Genomic DNA, 16111 nt, shown 5'->3' with positions numbered 1-16111 from the left:
TAGTAGTGCGTAATAAGTGCGTGGAAGTGCGGCTACGGCCCGGCCACAACCTTGTCATGAGGTCGGGAAAAATATTGAGTTGATCAAATATTTTTCCATATTTTTCCAATATTAAATCAATATGTTTATTATTTGAGTTAATTTATCGAGTAAACTGAATTTAAAGGTGCAGAAGCTAATTCCCGTAAAAATGCAGATTTTGCATGACGTGTGTACCTAAAAAAAAACAATTAACACAAAATTATCAAGAAAATTGCGAGGGCATATTTAAGGCGCCATAGCGTGCCGTTTCCAAAGAAAGAACGGAAGCGGTGACAAAAATTCTGGGGGGGGGGGGCACATGCTACTGTGGAAATAACCTCGGGGGGGGGGGGGGTCTCCGGTTGATGAGTTCCGAGACCCCCACCTAGTTCTTCTTCGAAGACTGGACCTAAAAAATCGGTCATGGAACCTAAAAAAAGAAGGCTTTGCGCCAACGTGGCCCCTAAAAATTGTCCTTCCCCCCTCCAAAAAAAATCCTAATTTTTCTGATAGGTGATATTTCGAAATTTCCCTCAAGTTACAGTTACTAGTTTTGTAACTAAAAAATCTTGCGTCTAATTTTTCACTAAATGCGCCGAGGTATATAGGCAAAAAGTCAATTTGGCCCCTACAAAATCTTCAATGGCCCCTAAAAATCGAGCTCAATGCGCCACATGGCTCCTGGAACTCAAAGGTGAGTTTCGAACACTAATTCCAAGCACCTAAAAAATAAAGTATGACAGAAAGTCTACAACACCGCAAACGAAGATACGCATTTCTGCAGTCTATCAATACGGGGTGTAGAAGTTCCAGCATCATTGCTTTTTGCTTACATAATCTGGCGGCTCGGCCGAAAAGATTTTTGGAGTATCGAGTGGAAGGAGATTACGAGAAGGGTTCGCACTATCTGGGCGGGCGCAGGGATCAGACCGGACGTCTCTCTGTCTGAAATCGAGCGGCTCGCACTTTTTATCAGTTCTCGAAGGAAAAGAAAACCTAAAGGCAGAAGTCAACGCGACAGGCCGACGCCAACTTCGAACAAGATACAGTTTGTGAAGACACGCCGGCGCGGGCCAATCAGAATCAGTGGTGATCGGGAGACGCTACTCCCGGCCCCCCTCCCCATGCAAATCATACCCTGAGGATCGGCCGGCCGCCGCCAGCGGCACTTTTCCGTCAGCGGTCGCCCAAGTCGCTTGTCTCGCGTCCGGTCGGAGTGACTCCCTCGTGGTTTCAAGAGATTTACCTCTCATTTAAAGTATTAAGACTCTTAGAACCCTTTTAACGTGTCTCGGTACCTCGTCTGTTGTGCGAAAACTCTTTGGTGCATGTAAAATTGATCGTGTGAAGTAATTAGTCTCTTGAATTGAGTCCTCGAAGTAACTCGTGCCGGCGTTCGAGCAAATTGAGTGAGGGTAATGGATCCCCACAATTTCCATTGATTTTCGTCGTTTCATATCGTTTTGTCGTTTTCGGTGTTTATTTTCGCCGTGTGCGTGTCTCGGTACCTCGTGTGTTTCGCTGAAACTCTTCGGCGATGTATGAAAACGATCGTGTGTTCGGTAAATTGTCTCATGGATTTGCACGATGGCCGCCGGCAAAATTCTTTCTGTTTCACGAAATTTATTAACTCGTGTTCGGCGGTTGAGTGAATTGAATGTAGGTAATTGATACCCGAAATTTTCACCGAATTTCGTCCTTTCGATTGTTTCGGGTGAACCTATGTTAACTTCTCAATTTTATCATGATCTTCGCGCGGCATTTTCTTTACTGTTCAGTGACTTGTTGAGCGGCATTTCGGGACTCCGAGTGATGTGACATTCGTGCCGGTTTGTTCCTCGCGTGTCGGTGTGTGCGTGTGTGTATTTCCCAGCATGTTTTCGGTTTCGCGTTTTAAGTGTGTCCGCGTTTAATTCTCAATCTAATACGAATGATTTCACTCATTATTGCTACCCACCATTTGATGGAGTTGGATGTCTGGCCATAGCTTCCTTTGATGCGTGTAATTTTTGGCGTTGGTCTGGATTCAGGTTTGATTTTCGCACAAACTTATTTTACTTAGATTCTGCTCAGATTTGGTGTCATGTTTCTCTCAATATGTTCTTGTCTTTCTTCCACTTCTCCTTTTCCAACCTATCTTATGTATTTCCTATTATTGTGCTTCATTTTTACAGTGCCTACTTACTTCCCGTAAAGCCAAGAGCAAGAAGGCACACACGAATCTTGCTGCCATGTTCTTTGGCTATTACTTATTATAATCCTCTTTCACTAGGCAACAGTGACTATCCTAGTTATTGTAGGCCAGCAGGAATATCTTGCACTATACATACCGACATCAGTATACTTAATTACTGAGAAAATCTTTTATTGGTGTTTGAGTCAAACACATGAATTCTACGAATCATTCACAGAAATTATCTGCCGAAATTAGGTATCTTCTTCGAAATTTCTAGACTCATTATTTTAAGCACCTCCTTTTGCCCATTTATATGAAGGTCATTGCTCCAATCTGATTAAATCATTCGAAAATCCCAGTAGCACTGGACCAGGATTGCAAGAGCGAACTGTATTCGTAAGGATGAGAGGTTTTCAGACCTATGATTAAATTGCCCTGAGTTTATAAGTCTGTTAACACTCCACTTAATTTTACAAGTGGAAATTTTTCAGGTTTTCTTTTACTTTATTGTGGCTTAATCTTAGTCGGCAATAGTGTTTTCTGAGACTGGAGTAATCACGATAAGTTTCATATGTGCCCAATTCTTGATTTTCGAATCCTTTTCCCTTTCCTTTGCCACCTCAGGCCTTCACATTATTTCCTCGAAGTCGATAAATGTTATAATTAAAAGTTTCAAGTAGATTTCCTAGGCTCCTGTAATTAATATGTGCGTACCCCCTCCCCTAGAATACAAGACTATATCGTGTTGTCTCCCCAGATAATCTGCACAAGTAATTGAATTTTGAAAGTAGCTTTACCTACACTTAACTGGTTTATGTTTTTTCATTTCATCGCATATGAAGACAAGTAGAAGTTTGAGATGATGGTTCCAATCATCATTGGTAGAGTTGATCCTTGGGTTTTCTTTTACTTTTACTCGAAGCTATAATTTGAACGTCCTCTATCGTCGACTAGGCCCATCAGATAAAATTGAAGAGAGAAGAATAAGGAAAAATGAAAGAGAGATAGAGATCATACATCCATACCCCTTGAAAGTCTCAAGAACCTTATGTTTTCTTACGGTCTATGGTTTCAAAATGCCCCAAAGCCTCAAAATCAATCTCGCAGAGATTCAAAATTCCAAGATTTCTCGGTGCAGACCCAGCTCTCCTGAATGTTTCTGAATTCTCCTGAATGTTTCTGAATTCTCCTGAATTCTCAATTACTTAGGTTTTTTCTGAAAATTGAGATGAAGATGTAAGAGCGTCATTTCAACAAAATCCGGGGGGGGGGGGGGGTGGGACTGGTTCTTTGGAGGTGGCGAAAATTGTCACTGAAAAAAATCTCCGAGGTTTTTTTCTGCAAATTGAGATGAAGAGCGTCATTTCAACAAAATCCGGGGGGGGGGGGGGCTGGTTCTTTGGAGGTGGCGAAAATTGTCACTGAAAAAAATCTCCAACACTTATCGTAAATATCTTAAATTTATATTTCAGAATAGAGGGAACTTTTTACTGTCATGCCCTAGCCCTATGATCTGCTCGAAAAATTTGAGCTCCAGTATCTCTTAAAATGATGTGAAAATTAATGATTCTTAGGTCAAGAGAGGCCACCCCTAACCCAGCCCGTTTGAATAATTCTAATTTGCTCTCGAGAGGAAAAGTTATTTCCGTCCGAAAAATCTGTCCATGTCCGAGCAGAAAATCGTGCATCTTAGAGAGAGGCTTTTCAGGTCCAAATCCCCGCATGTGATTTTGTTTGTCGCAAAGAGGAGAGATAAGAATTGGCGGGAATTGAGGTAAACCCACACCGATCACGATCAGCTCACGCCAGTAGTGCCCACCCAGGGACCGGATGCTGAGTTACGCACACAATCAAATCTTCTCTAAGAATTCTTTCAGGCTCCGAGGATTTTAGCCGACAGATCCAGGTGTTCAGTCCTGCTCCCCTCCTCGGCGAATCTTTCGCTCATCGTTCGGCCGATAAGACATTGTTTTTCCCTGACCCGGCTCGGTTACGCACACAGACAAACCTTTCTCGGAATTCTCTCAGGCTTCGAAGATTTCAGTCGGTAGACCCAGACACTCAGTCCCTCACCCTTCCTCGGCGAATCTGTCGTTCATCTTTTGCCGATAAGACATTGTTTTTCCCTCTGATCAACCTTCCTTTCAGCCTCCACGGAGTTACGCAAGATGCGTCGAACACCTCTCCCTCCCCCTCCCCCCCTCACACTTTCCTTTTTCTCGTTTCTATTCAACCATGGATTGGCACTGTTCGGATTTTTTCAAACTCTGATGGTAGCCCCCTTCTCTGATAATTACTTGCGCATTCTCGTCAATGCTTTAGGAAACATGCATCAAGATAATTTGTAGGAGCTGTAATATCTTTCTTGACCTTTTTCTTTCCTTACCTTTTATTCAGTGTATCCATTTTTAAATAAGGTAACCTTAGAATAAATGCATAAAATAGGGTTCTTGCATGTTTCAGAGAGTTGCGATTTAAGTACTTTTTCTTACTTAGAATTTCGTGAGAATCACGATAGTGCCACTGGTTTTCTCTGAAATTAATTCCAAAGCTCAAAAAGAGCTCCCTAAGTTCGGACCGAAGTCGTTGAGAGTCCTCCTGTGTATCTAGTCAAACTCTTCATGCACAGATAGGGAGAAAATACATTAACAGGGTTGCCACTTTGTTCGGGACCTCCAAAGTTCGAACATCGACAACCCTGCTAATGAATCTTCTCCCTATCTGTCCATGGAGAGTTTGACTAGATATGGAGGTGAACTCACAACGTAGCGTGGGACATCCCCTCCATCACAGCCTGAACTTTAACAGCTTCTTCTGAGCTTAGGAGTCGATTTCAGAGACAACCAATGGCATCATCGTGTTCCTCACGAAATTTTCCACGCAAGGAAGCTGAAGTACTTGAAACGCAAATCCCGACACATGCAAGAACTTCGTTGTATTTTGCCTATTTTCAGATTATTTCAAAATTTCAGTTGTATTTTGCCTGTTTTCAGATTATTTCAAAATTTCAGTTATATTTTGCCTATTTTCAGATTATTTCAAAATTTCAGTTGTATTTTGCCTATTTTCAGATCATTTCAAAATTTCAGTTGTATTTTGCCTTCTTTCAGATTACTTCAAAATTTCAGTTGTATTTTGCCTATTTTCTGATTATTTCAAAATTTCAAAAATTTAAATCATGAGTGGGTGAATCGTTATCCCTCCTGCGTGGATGTTGTCTTAGGAGGGGGGTGGTGGGAGAACATTATGTGTGGGTGGGGAACCGGGACTCAGGGTGAGTTAAATGCGGTTTGTTGGACGGTCGAATGGGCAGTTCGTCGTGCAGTCTGTCGATCGTTTTTTCCCCGGAAAAAGCTTTCGAGAGATCGTTCGACGTACTGCCCATTCGATGGTTTGACAAATGGTGAGTGCTTGGGGTTTGTCGGACGGTTGGATGGGCAGTTGGCCGAGCAGTCTATCGATGGCTTTTTCCTCGGAAAAAGCTTTCGAGGGTTTGTTTGACGTTCTGCCCATTTGATGGTTTGTGTGCATGTGGTTTGCTGGACGGTCGGAAGGGCAGTTGACCGAGCAGTCTATCGATCGCTTTTTCCCCCGGAATTAGCTATCGAGAGATCGTTCGACGTACTGCCCATTTGACGGTTTGACAAACACGGTGTGCATGTGGTTTGCTGGATGGTCGGATGGGCAGTTGGCCGAGCAATCTGTCGATCGTTGTTTCTTCGGAAAGAGCTTTCGAGAGATAGTTTGACGTCCTGCCCATTTGACGGTTTGAATACGGTGAGTGATAGTGGTTTGTTGGACGGTCAAGTGGGCAGTTCGCCGAGCAGTCTGTCGATCGCTGTTTCCTCGGAAGTGGCTTTCGACAGATAGTTTGACGTACTTCCCCTTTGGCGGTTTGACAAACACTGTGTGCATGTGGTTTGTTGGACGGTCGGATGGGCAGTTCGCCGAGCAGTCTGTCGATCGCTTTTTCCCCGGAAGAAGCTTTCGAGAGATCGTTCAACGTACTGCCCATTTGACGGTTTGACAAATGGTGAGTGCTTGTGGTTTGTTGGACGGTCGGATGGGTGGTTCGTCGAGCAGCCTGTCGATCGTTTTTTCCCCGGAAAAAGCTTTCGAGAGATCGTTCGACGTACTGCCCATCTGACGGTCTGACAAACCGCGAGACCTCACCTGGCTCTCGTTACACCATCAGGTTACGATCATAAACTCCCATCATTATGGGGTCAGCGATGACTTCGTTTTGACGGGAGTTCGCTCGTATTCTGTTGATGCAACGAGGGCTGTGTTGGTAACCAAGGACCTGGGCGGCCATTTTTCTTAATGCACCATTCACCTTGGGTTGGTCAGACCTGCCGCCGTATGGCAAAGTCTCCGGGTCGAACTCCCGCCGGCGCTGGCTTGCAGCCGTCGCGTTGGGCTTCACTGCTGTGATTTGCACGTCCCCCGGGTTCCGTTCCGGGTCCCGGATCGGAACCCGGGCAAACGGAATTTTTCTGGGGCCGAATAACCACCTCTCACCCTCTATTTAAGGCACCAAATTTTACCTCTACGAAAACTCTGCATCGAATTTGCGTCCCTTGGTCAAAGAATGACAGGCCTGTTTCCAATAGAGAAAAGAGCTGCCCATTAACGTCCCTCATTACAATTACAATTACAATTTTATTTATTTTTATATAAAGTGCGACACTTTATGTTACATTGAAGTGCCCAAAAAGTTACCTAGAAAACCAAGGCTTGATGAGTGAAATGAGGCCATGGAGAGAATTCTACAATAAATTATCATTTTGGGCCTCAGTTTAAAGTAAAATAAACACATTTTGTGATTTGAAGATTGATTGCGAGATATGAGCCTTGCTCCTTTTGCCCCTAACGTATCAAAATCGAAAATCATCAACTTCGGCAAATTGTTCACAAAATGAGATGCACACGATCTGTCAGAGCAAACGCGCAGTGTGACGTTGACGGCATGCAGTTTCTCTGGTCTTCCTTCTTTTTTACGCGGGTTGCATAATGAGTCCCTGTCTTCGTCTTAATGAACTTATTTCTGCCAAACAGAACTATGTGCACTAAGACATGAACCCTGAGATCCATAGAAATATATGCACTACAGGGCTCACGTCATAATGCACATAGTTCCGTTTGACGGAAATACGTTCAAATTGACCAAGGGACGCAATTCGGATGCAGCATTTGAGAAACTTCTTTTTAAAACTTTTTATTGAATATGTCCCCTCACACAGAAATCAATATTTTTACATTATTAAGTATGTAAATTATATTCAGGTACCTACTACTACTGCTACTGCTACTGCTACTGCTTCTGCTACTACTTCTGCTACTACTAGCAGTTTACTTATTTCGTGTTTAGCACTTTGTACTTTGCACTGTAATTTTTCATGGGGGGCGGCCCTGCTACACTTACCTGTAGATGCTTACTACTTTTATTTTACCGTCAAGGAGTGTAAAAGTGCAGGTATCTAAAATTTTGTCGAGCTCACAAGTCGTGGGGAATGAATGAAGTGATGGTAATACCGCTCCATCAAGTAATTACCATTTAGAATTCTTTTTCTCACTACGAGAATTTTTAATTGTTTTTTAATCTTGAGCCGTGTGCAACCTCCCCTTTGAGATTCTTTGTCATAGATCCCAATTCAAGACAATTTCTTGGCTACGCCACTTTCCTCGACCTTGACCTTGTTCGGCATGCAGTTCTTATATTTTGCTTCTTGTACTGCCCAGCCCCTGGTAAAATTTCATGAAAAATAAAATCTCGAAATTTCACGTGAAATATTTCATGAAATTTCAGAAATTAACGAAAGTTTTTGAAAAATACCGGTTCCTCTTCATATTTCATAGAATGTAAAACTTGTGAATTTCTTCCATTTTTGTGTGTTTGAGTGCGGGTTGCATACTCTAGCCCCTGTAAAATATGAAATATTCAAATTCACATATTCATATGTGATTCATATATCACAGCCTCGTGTTTCTCTCGTGTTCTTGATATATGTCATTGAAATTTCCAATCTCCCATCTCTTTCTTACGCGTTTCATGCCCCTCAATTGTCCACCGAAAGGTCTTTCCAGATTCCATATTTTCTGAACACTCAGACTAGTTCGGATCGATATATATTTAATGTTGATTTTGTAATTTCAATTTTTCCTAATTTAACAGCGCGCTAGGAAAATTTACATGAACTTCTTGTTAGAATAAAGTTATCAGCTCATGTAGGTACAGAATCTCCGAAGTAAAGGGCATTCCGCCTTTTCTTTGAAACAGAATCTCCGAAGTAAAGGGCATTCCGCCTTTTCTTTGAAAATGAACTCGTTAAACAGTTGAAATTGATTTGAGAGATCATAGCTCACTTGAAACTTTTGACCGATGATCTTGAGTTGTAGCAAAGGAAGCGTTCATAGATTACGTAACACACTTCTCCGCAATTTTTGACACCCTTTACCTTTGTAACGGTTTGTAACTTAAACTCGGATCCCCTTAATATTTACGTAACGCTTGACGGATCCTCGCCTCCGTAAAATACCAACAGAATGGGAGGCTGTTGAATATAGCGCTGAATTAAATTTGAAGTATTTCTAATAACATTGTGACAAATAACGTCGAAGAAATGAGAATGATACATTTTGGATTTTGTGCATTTTCAACCAACAGAGAGAGAGTTTACGTAACGTTGTCACTGCCCCCCTCCCCCCTCCTTGTAATGCAAGGCTGATATCTCTTCTCCCCCCCCCCCCCCTTGAAGCGTTACGTAATTTATGAACGCTCCCAAAGATGTTACCAATTTTGAAAAAAGAATAGTCGTATCACACAAATTTGCGTCCTAATACCTGATGGACGTCTATGCCCCGGACTTTAATATGAGTTTAAGGACGGCATAGAATAGTGGAATAATTGTTAACTTACAATAATGAAACTTAAACATCGTTAAGCTCAAATTTGCTAAACGAAATTCGAAGTGGATCATTCAAGGTCACCTATAGAGAAGGGATCGGATCGTTTCATCTCATTTACAAACAGAGCGAAGAGAAAATCACTTATCTTTCATCTCTTGGGTGGTTTTGATTTTGACTCGTTGTCGTTTTATTGCCTTAATTGACCATCATTTTATCAGGAAGGCTGAGTTTCTGATTAGGAGATTCAGCATCCCCCCCCCATCCTCCCCCTCAAATAACCTCATCATAGACAGAGACATTTCATACTGATTTGTCGACTTGCTAGCCGTTTTTGGTTTCAGCTCCCTCAATTTTGAATCAGGCCGTTAGTTTACGAGTCCAAGCAATTATAGATCGGTTGTCAATTTGGCAGAGAGTTTGTTTTTTGTTTCCTCGTTACCACCCTTATTTTTCTAGACTTTCAAGTCTGAAAATGTTGAGACCAAAAAATTCACCAACCTCCCTCTTTTTCTAGTTCTCAATTCGGGAGTCCAAGCAATCATAGATGGGTTTTCGATTCAGCAGAGAGAAGGTTTTTTTTGTTTCTTCGTTACCAGTACCATCCTTATTTTCCTAGACTTTCAAGTCTGAAAATGTTGAAACGAAAAAATTCACCCTCTTCCCTCTTTTTCTAGTTCTCAATTCGGGATGCGTTTCTATTTTCTAGAAAGTATAGACGCGTGGGCGGAACTAATATGAGGCCGGGTATAGTATAATTTGTTGGCTTGAAATTTGAGTTGAGCTTAATTTGGCAGCTCAGAATCGTTCCTGATACGACTCTATTTTTCCAAATTTTTTGGTGGAGGCTAGAAAAATCCCCTAAGTTCCCCTTTGAAATTCCTGAGGGATCCCACTAATGTCCCTTGACGGGGTGTTTTAATGCACAGGGGTGTAGAATCTTCCATAGGCTTTCACATTTTCATGCGACCACTGGCCGGCTCTCCACATTTTTTTTTTTTCAGCTTTCCTCAAAATTTCCCACGCATTTTCTGCACGCCTGTTTAAGTGTCCCCTAGACCTCCCTTGACGGGATTCCCTTCTGCTCCCCTCCCCCCCCCCCAGAAGTTCCTACTTCCGCCCATGTATACAGCAGCTCCAATGTTTGTCAGGATCCGTTCGGTGCTAGCAGCTAGCATTGCACTAAATTCGGTCCCAGTAGCTCCACGTTTTCTTACTCAGTCGGAAAGAAAATTATTAAAGAGCATAAAATTATGTTACATTACTGTTGGTATTAATCACATGCTATAAGTAATTTTAAGTAGGTAACTGACATTGAAGGTGTGCAGCCTGTATATTGTGATTTAAGTTTTGCGTTTTTATTCCAACGTGGCAGGCCTGACAGTGATTCTTGACTTAGACGCCCGATTTTCCTCGCCAAGTTTTCGCTTTGCGAATGATGCAAACATCAGCTGTATTTAGCTTTCTCTGTACTTATACTCAAACGCAGTTTTTGAAATATCGGGTATAATGTGGAGTAGATAACAGGGAAGTAATGGCAAATGGAAACGTTCGAACACGTTTCGTATGGTGATGATGAATTTCTTTTGACTGTGACACTATTGAAATAGAATGTGTTTTTGATTTTCATATGTGTGTAATGTTAAGAATATTTTATTTTACTGAATCATCGATAAAAACTCGCGCTTGAAAACAAACACATTGGATCTAGAGTCCAGATTCTTAAAAACATCGACAAGAAAAAATACTCTTGATTCAATCAGATTTAAGCTTAAATCAAGAAGCAAACCTCTTAATTTGAGCGGATTTCCTTTTGACTTAAGCTTAAATCTGATTGAATCAAGATTCCTTTTTCTTGTCAATGTTTTCAAGAGTCTGGACTCAAGATCCAATGTGTTTTTCTTTCCAGTGCGCGGAAAGTTCATTTCCTTTACTTGGAATAAAAATGCGTTAATGTTGTACATTAAGTAACGCATATTTAGTTAGGCTTAGTTAGTCCCTCATTCAGGAATTACGGGTTGATAACTACACTTTCTAATTTTAAGTTAATTTCCCATCAGCTGTGTTTAAGAGGTTACCCCAGCTTTTAAAAAATCTCCATTTACTTTTGCTCAAACAGCTTAAATTCATTTTTTTTTTTTTTTTAATTATTTCAGAAATTCTTATGAATTCAGATTTTCTCGAATTTTGGTCGAAACTGTTTGCAACATAGCACAGTACCTGATTTGAAATTTTATCATGTTTTAGACTTAATTTATGCGAGAAATTTTTCTAGCGTATACTGAGCTAGGGGCATGAGATTAGTCTAATAGAATGACGGAAATCGCCTCCTGAACTACTTGAGGAAGAGTGGATTTTTTTTTCTATTTTTGAAAGAAAAATCGTTTTTTTCTAACTTAGGTACCTGCTTTCTTTAAAGCTATACTTTATTATGACCAAAAAAAAATTCGGAAAAAAATAACTTTAGTCACACATTTTAAAGTCCCTCTGACAATACAGAAAACAGTTTTGATCGTTCTTGAGACAACCAGCGGTTTTTAGCTCAAACGGAACTCGACATTTTTCTACCGCGAGCTTGGAAAAATTGCTAAAATTAATTTTGAAAGAAAACGTAGGTCTAATCTATGATAATCAATTCCATAATATGATGAACAATTCCATAGTATTTTCAATAAGTCCTCTAATAAAGATAATGGAATTGATATTAATGTCATTTTTCTCAACAGCATCGTTTCATACACTCGGCCAAAAAAAAAAAGTCGAAAAAGTTTTACAAATATAATAGTGTACATATAGGTAATAAAATCAAATTCATGTAAGCTAAACCTTAGCATCCTATTAAGGTACCACTTGCCTAACCGTCAGGGGCTGTCGACGGATATTTTTGCGATCCTCGCGAATTAATAATATCACTGTGGACGATTATTTTCATGGTCTGCCTGTAGCATTATTTTTAAACGCAGCCAAGAAATCATGTAATGTTGAGAGAGTTTTTTCCAGTGCCATCGATCGATATCTATTACGATTATTTGTTCAAAAGTGTATTTAGATCAAATACGAACAATAGTTTTGTTTAGATCAGCCAAGACTTGTAATGAATATTTCACGCTTACAATAATTCTCTGTGGAACGAACTGAGATTTCTGGTTGTTGATTAGCGAGTGAGGGGGGGGGGGGGGTACTTTAAGCGCCTAACTATTCCCTCGTGGGTATTTCAAGTACCAATTTAGTTGAAGGGGGAAAAAAACCGCACCTCCAGACACTGAGATAGATCACCATAACTAACTACGTTCGATTTGACTTAATTTGCAAATACTGAGTACCATTACCTCTGGATCATTGATGAATGCATCTATCTAGATAGGGGAACTAATGGCACATACGTTGTCTCTGAAATAGCCAGAAATAGTAGTTCCTATTTCCAAAATTAAGTTCAATCTTCGTGCACACTTGTGGCACTGAAGTGTTGAAACGCCTATGGCTTGCAGGGGCTGTCTGCAGCGTTATTACTACGTGCTACGAAAAAACGTAGTATGAGCCTTCGGACGTTGCCAAATTTCCTCCGACAGAATACCAATTTTCAAGGAAACTTGTGGATATTTTTCTCCCAATTCCGTAGAGAATTGCATTCGCAACTTTATTTACAGTTTCTGAAAATTCTAAAGAAAAATATCGACAACTTTCCCTGAAAATGGACGTTTTAGAGGGGGAGGTGTGGCAGCATCCGGGTGTTCCATGCGGCTGTTTTCCGTACCACGACAGTGGTGTAAATTGTGTATAAATAAGTATAGTTGTTTTTCGGTCCGTGGGTTTCATGCCAAACATCCCTATCGTCGCAACGTTTCCAGCCTTTTCCCCATCTCTTCGAGTGTGCTTAGAGGAGTTTCAGCCGGATTTCGTCGCAACCAGAATCGCGTAAGCCCACGATCAAGTGTTGAAAAATTATGCCAAATGTATTTCGCTGAAAACTTGATTGTTCAGTGAAAAACACATGGAACACGTCAGTGATTGAATGTATCCCGAAGAAGATATTTTCTGTTGTCCAGCTCTTAGAGAGAATGATGGCCATAAAATCGGCTTCGTTCGCGTACACACAAAATATTTATTTATACAAAGCTTATGTGAACATTACAAGGACATACTCTGATCCTCGGATGGCTGAATTTTCTTTTCAATCAAGTGGCACACTGTTAAAGTTAAAGTCAACGATATTATTAAGTTTTAGCTTCTCATAATGAAATCAAATCTGATACCGAGCTTATTAGCCGATTTTCATCACAATGGCACATGAATTCAGGCCATGCTTTAATAAAAAACAAACAATGTGTTGTCGTTAAAGTCAAACTGTTAAGAAAATCACCAAGGTGGCGGAAAATTCTCAAGCCAGTGAAAATATCCTGTATAGATAGCAGCCATTGCCGGAAACAACGTACTCGACGGCAAGCGCTATGGAATGTACGGTCGATGATGCAATGTTTGAAGTATTCAACCGATTTTGCAGGGGCTTTAAACGGTCCATGCTGACTCAGCGTGGATGTTGTTTGGCGCGTCAGTCAGAAATCACGGCACAGTTCTGGGCTGTGTTGACAAGCGTAACCGGGACGATTCGGGTTCCAGGCTTCATCTCAAGAATGTCCCTGTCTCCATCAAATCGCTGATGGTGCATTCCTCGAGGCACTCAATTCTGGAGACAACACCTCAGTCAGCTGTTATCTCTGATACAATGTGTCAATACTCAATATTCGCTGAGCCATCTACGACGCTCAGATTTCATTCTCGATGCTCGATTATACCGTAGTCGCCATCAAAACTTGCAATGTTTCTTCTTCCTTCGCCGATAGAAGCAACTTTCGTGACCAGAAATCTGAGAATACGGTCGGACCGTCACTCAGCGTCCATCAATTCGAAAACTGAAATTTCGCTCTTTTCAGCTCAAAATATTCCTGTGCCAAGAACTTAGTCTGCAGAATTGCTAGCCCAAGGTTCCAGCCGTCTGGGTTGTAGCAACGACTAGTGACATACAGACCATTGATCAAATCAATACAGCACGATAAATTGAACGTCTCCTCCTGGAATTGAACCTCAGCTCTCGGAATTTCGTCAACAATTTCATTCGCCTTAGTTTCATCGATGCCACAATTTCATCGTTTTGAAGAATGCACCCACCAACATACATGCTTTCTGCGCCAAACCAGCCTCTCCCCGTTGACAGGCATGCTGGTCCCTTAATTGAAGCAGCCTCTCCCTGTCAACAGGCAAGCTGATTTGGCATGGTGGCCTCTTCTTGTTTTGAACAGGCCATTTCATTTTCATGGACCATGGACATGATCCTGTTTTCTTGCCTTCTTGCGATGTCTAGAAGCACCCTTGCAGATGTCACCGTTCAGAAACTTGTGGGGATTGTACGCCAAGCCAGCCTCTCCCTGTTGACAGGCATGCTGGTCCCTTAATTGAAGCAGCCTCTCCCTGTCAACAGGCAAGCTGATTCGGAATATGACCTCATTTTGATTTTAACAGGCAAGTCTACCGTTGCGGTATCTCCTTTTTCCTCTCAAGGAACAAGCAAGCCGACTGAGAAGAGCCCTCGTATACAGGTTCATTCCATGCCAAATCAGACCGAAAATTAACACTTCTTGACCGGACCCCATCATAATTGGATGAAAGTTGGCCTACTCATACTGCTAATTGACCTGCAATGAAAGACGTACATTTAAATTTTTTTTCGATGCTTCGTTCAATTTTTGTTGAGCTTTGAAGTTCGGAAATATTAGGAGACGTGGCGCAACGGCGATACATGGACCGTTGATACAATTAACACAACATGTTGATCTGAAATAGCGGCGAATGCCTATTTTTTCTGACATATAATGTGACATTTTCGCAACGAATAACAGATGCTCACTGATGTGGGTCAAAATTTTCAGTGGCACCACAATTTAAACGCCCGGAGAAAATGCGCACCCACCAATCAACGTCCATGAACCTTTGAGTAAGGCCGGCGTTCTTCGCCGTGCACAACATGTCATCCAGAGCGATTCTCTTGAAAAATATTTGCTGCAGAGCCACCGATTCGGTGAGCGTATCAAATGTCATACTGATATAGAAAGCCCAGGAATTGGTCGATGAATTCGGCGACTGAAATGGAGAGCTTTTGTAGCCCGTAAGGACTTATATCTGTCAGAATCACCTTTACTCGACCGTGCCAGTTATTCACAACCAGGACTGTGACTTTTCTCCAACAAATGTCGACGATGGATCAAGGAAAACTTTTGAGCAGCACTCTCATGATGGGAGAAGAAGAGGATAACCACTCACCACAGAAGATTTGAATGGTTAGTGATGTGGATGCAACGGCGTGAAACCCGCGAGGTGAAGTGAATTTGCAGTGGAAAATTCCTTCCACGAAAGCACAAGAAAAAAAACTGGAAAAAACGAGAAAAAAAACAAGAAAAAAAACACGAAAAAAAACACGAAAAAAAACAAGGAAAAAAAACAATAAAAAAAAACAATGAAAAAACAATAAAAAAAACAATAAAAAAAACAATAAAAAAACGAAAAAAAACAATAAAAAAAACAATAAAAAAACAATAAAAAAATAAAAAAAACAATAAAAAAATCAATAAAAAAAACTATTAAAAAACAATTAAAAAAAAAAAAAAAAAAAAAAAAAAAAAAAAAAAAAAAACTAAGTAAAGAAAGAGAAAGACGAAGTCTGTAGAAAAGAGCCGACGGACCATGTATAAGTTTTTGTTGTTTTGATTTGTCGAGAAAGTACTTTAATATTTTACGTTGCTAACAATTCAATGTTAATCCTGAGAGATCACATACGTTACAACTGAAAATCATTAAGACAAGGTATCCTTACATTGCAAATATTGTCATATTTTTTATGTATAAAAAAATAAAAATTATACCTGGTCGGTCGGCTCTATTCTGGAGCTGTGTGGTAGTATCTGTGAAGCTGTAAAAAACTATTGTAATGTAACATACTGGGAAAAAAAAACACAT

The 16111-nt window shown here is 40.8% G+C and overlaps 1 long non-coding RNA gene across 1 annotated transcript in view; it reads left to right on the top strand.

Moving 5' to 3' along the window:
- The first annotated feature begins 838 nt into the window (after window positions 1-838).
- The window catches only part of LOC140224006 (uncharacterized), a 270827-nt gene continuing 255554 nt past the window's right edge, over window positions 839-16111 (top strand). Inside the window, exon 1 of the long non-coding RNA XR_011899243.1 lies at window positions 839-2051. This is a non-coding gene — a long non-coding RNA (uncharacterized lncRNA). The remainder of the gene's footprint in view (window positions 2052-16111) is intronic.

This window comes from Bemisia tabaci, chromosome 2 (assembly GCF_918797505.1).
Source record: "Bemisia tabaci chromosome 2, PGI_BMITA_v3".
Classification (NCBI taxonomy): Eukaryota; Metazoa; Arthropoda; class Insecta; order Hemiptera; family Aleyrodidae; genus Bemisia; species Bemisia tabaci.
This window is presented reverse-complemented; position numbering and strand designations above follow the sequence as displayed.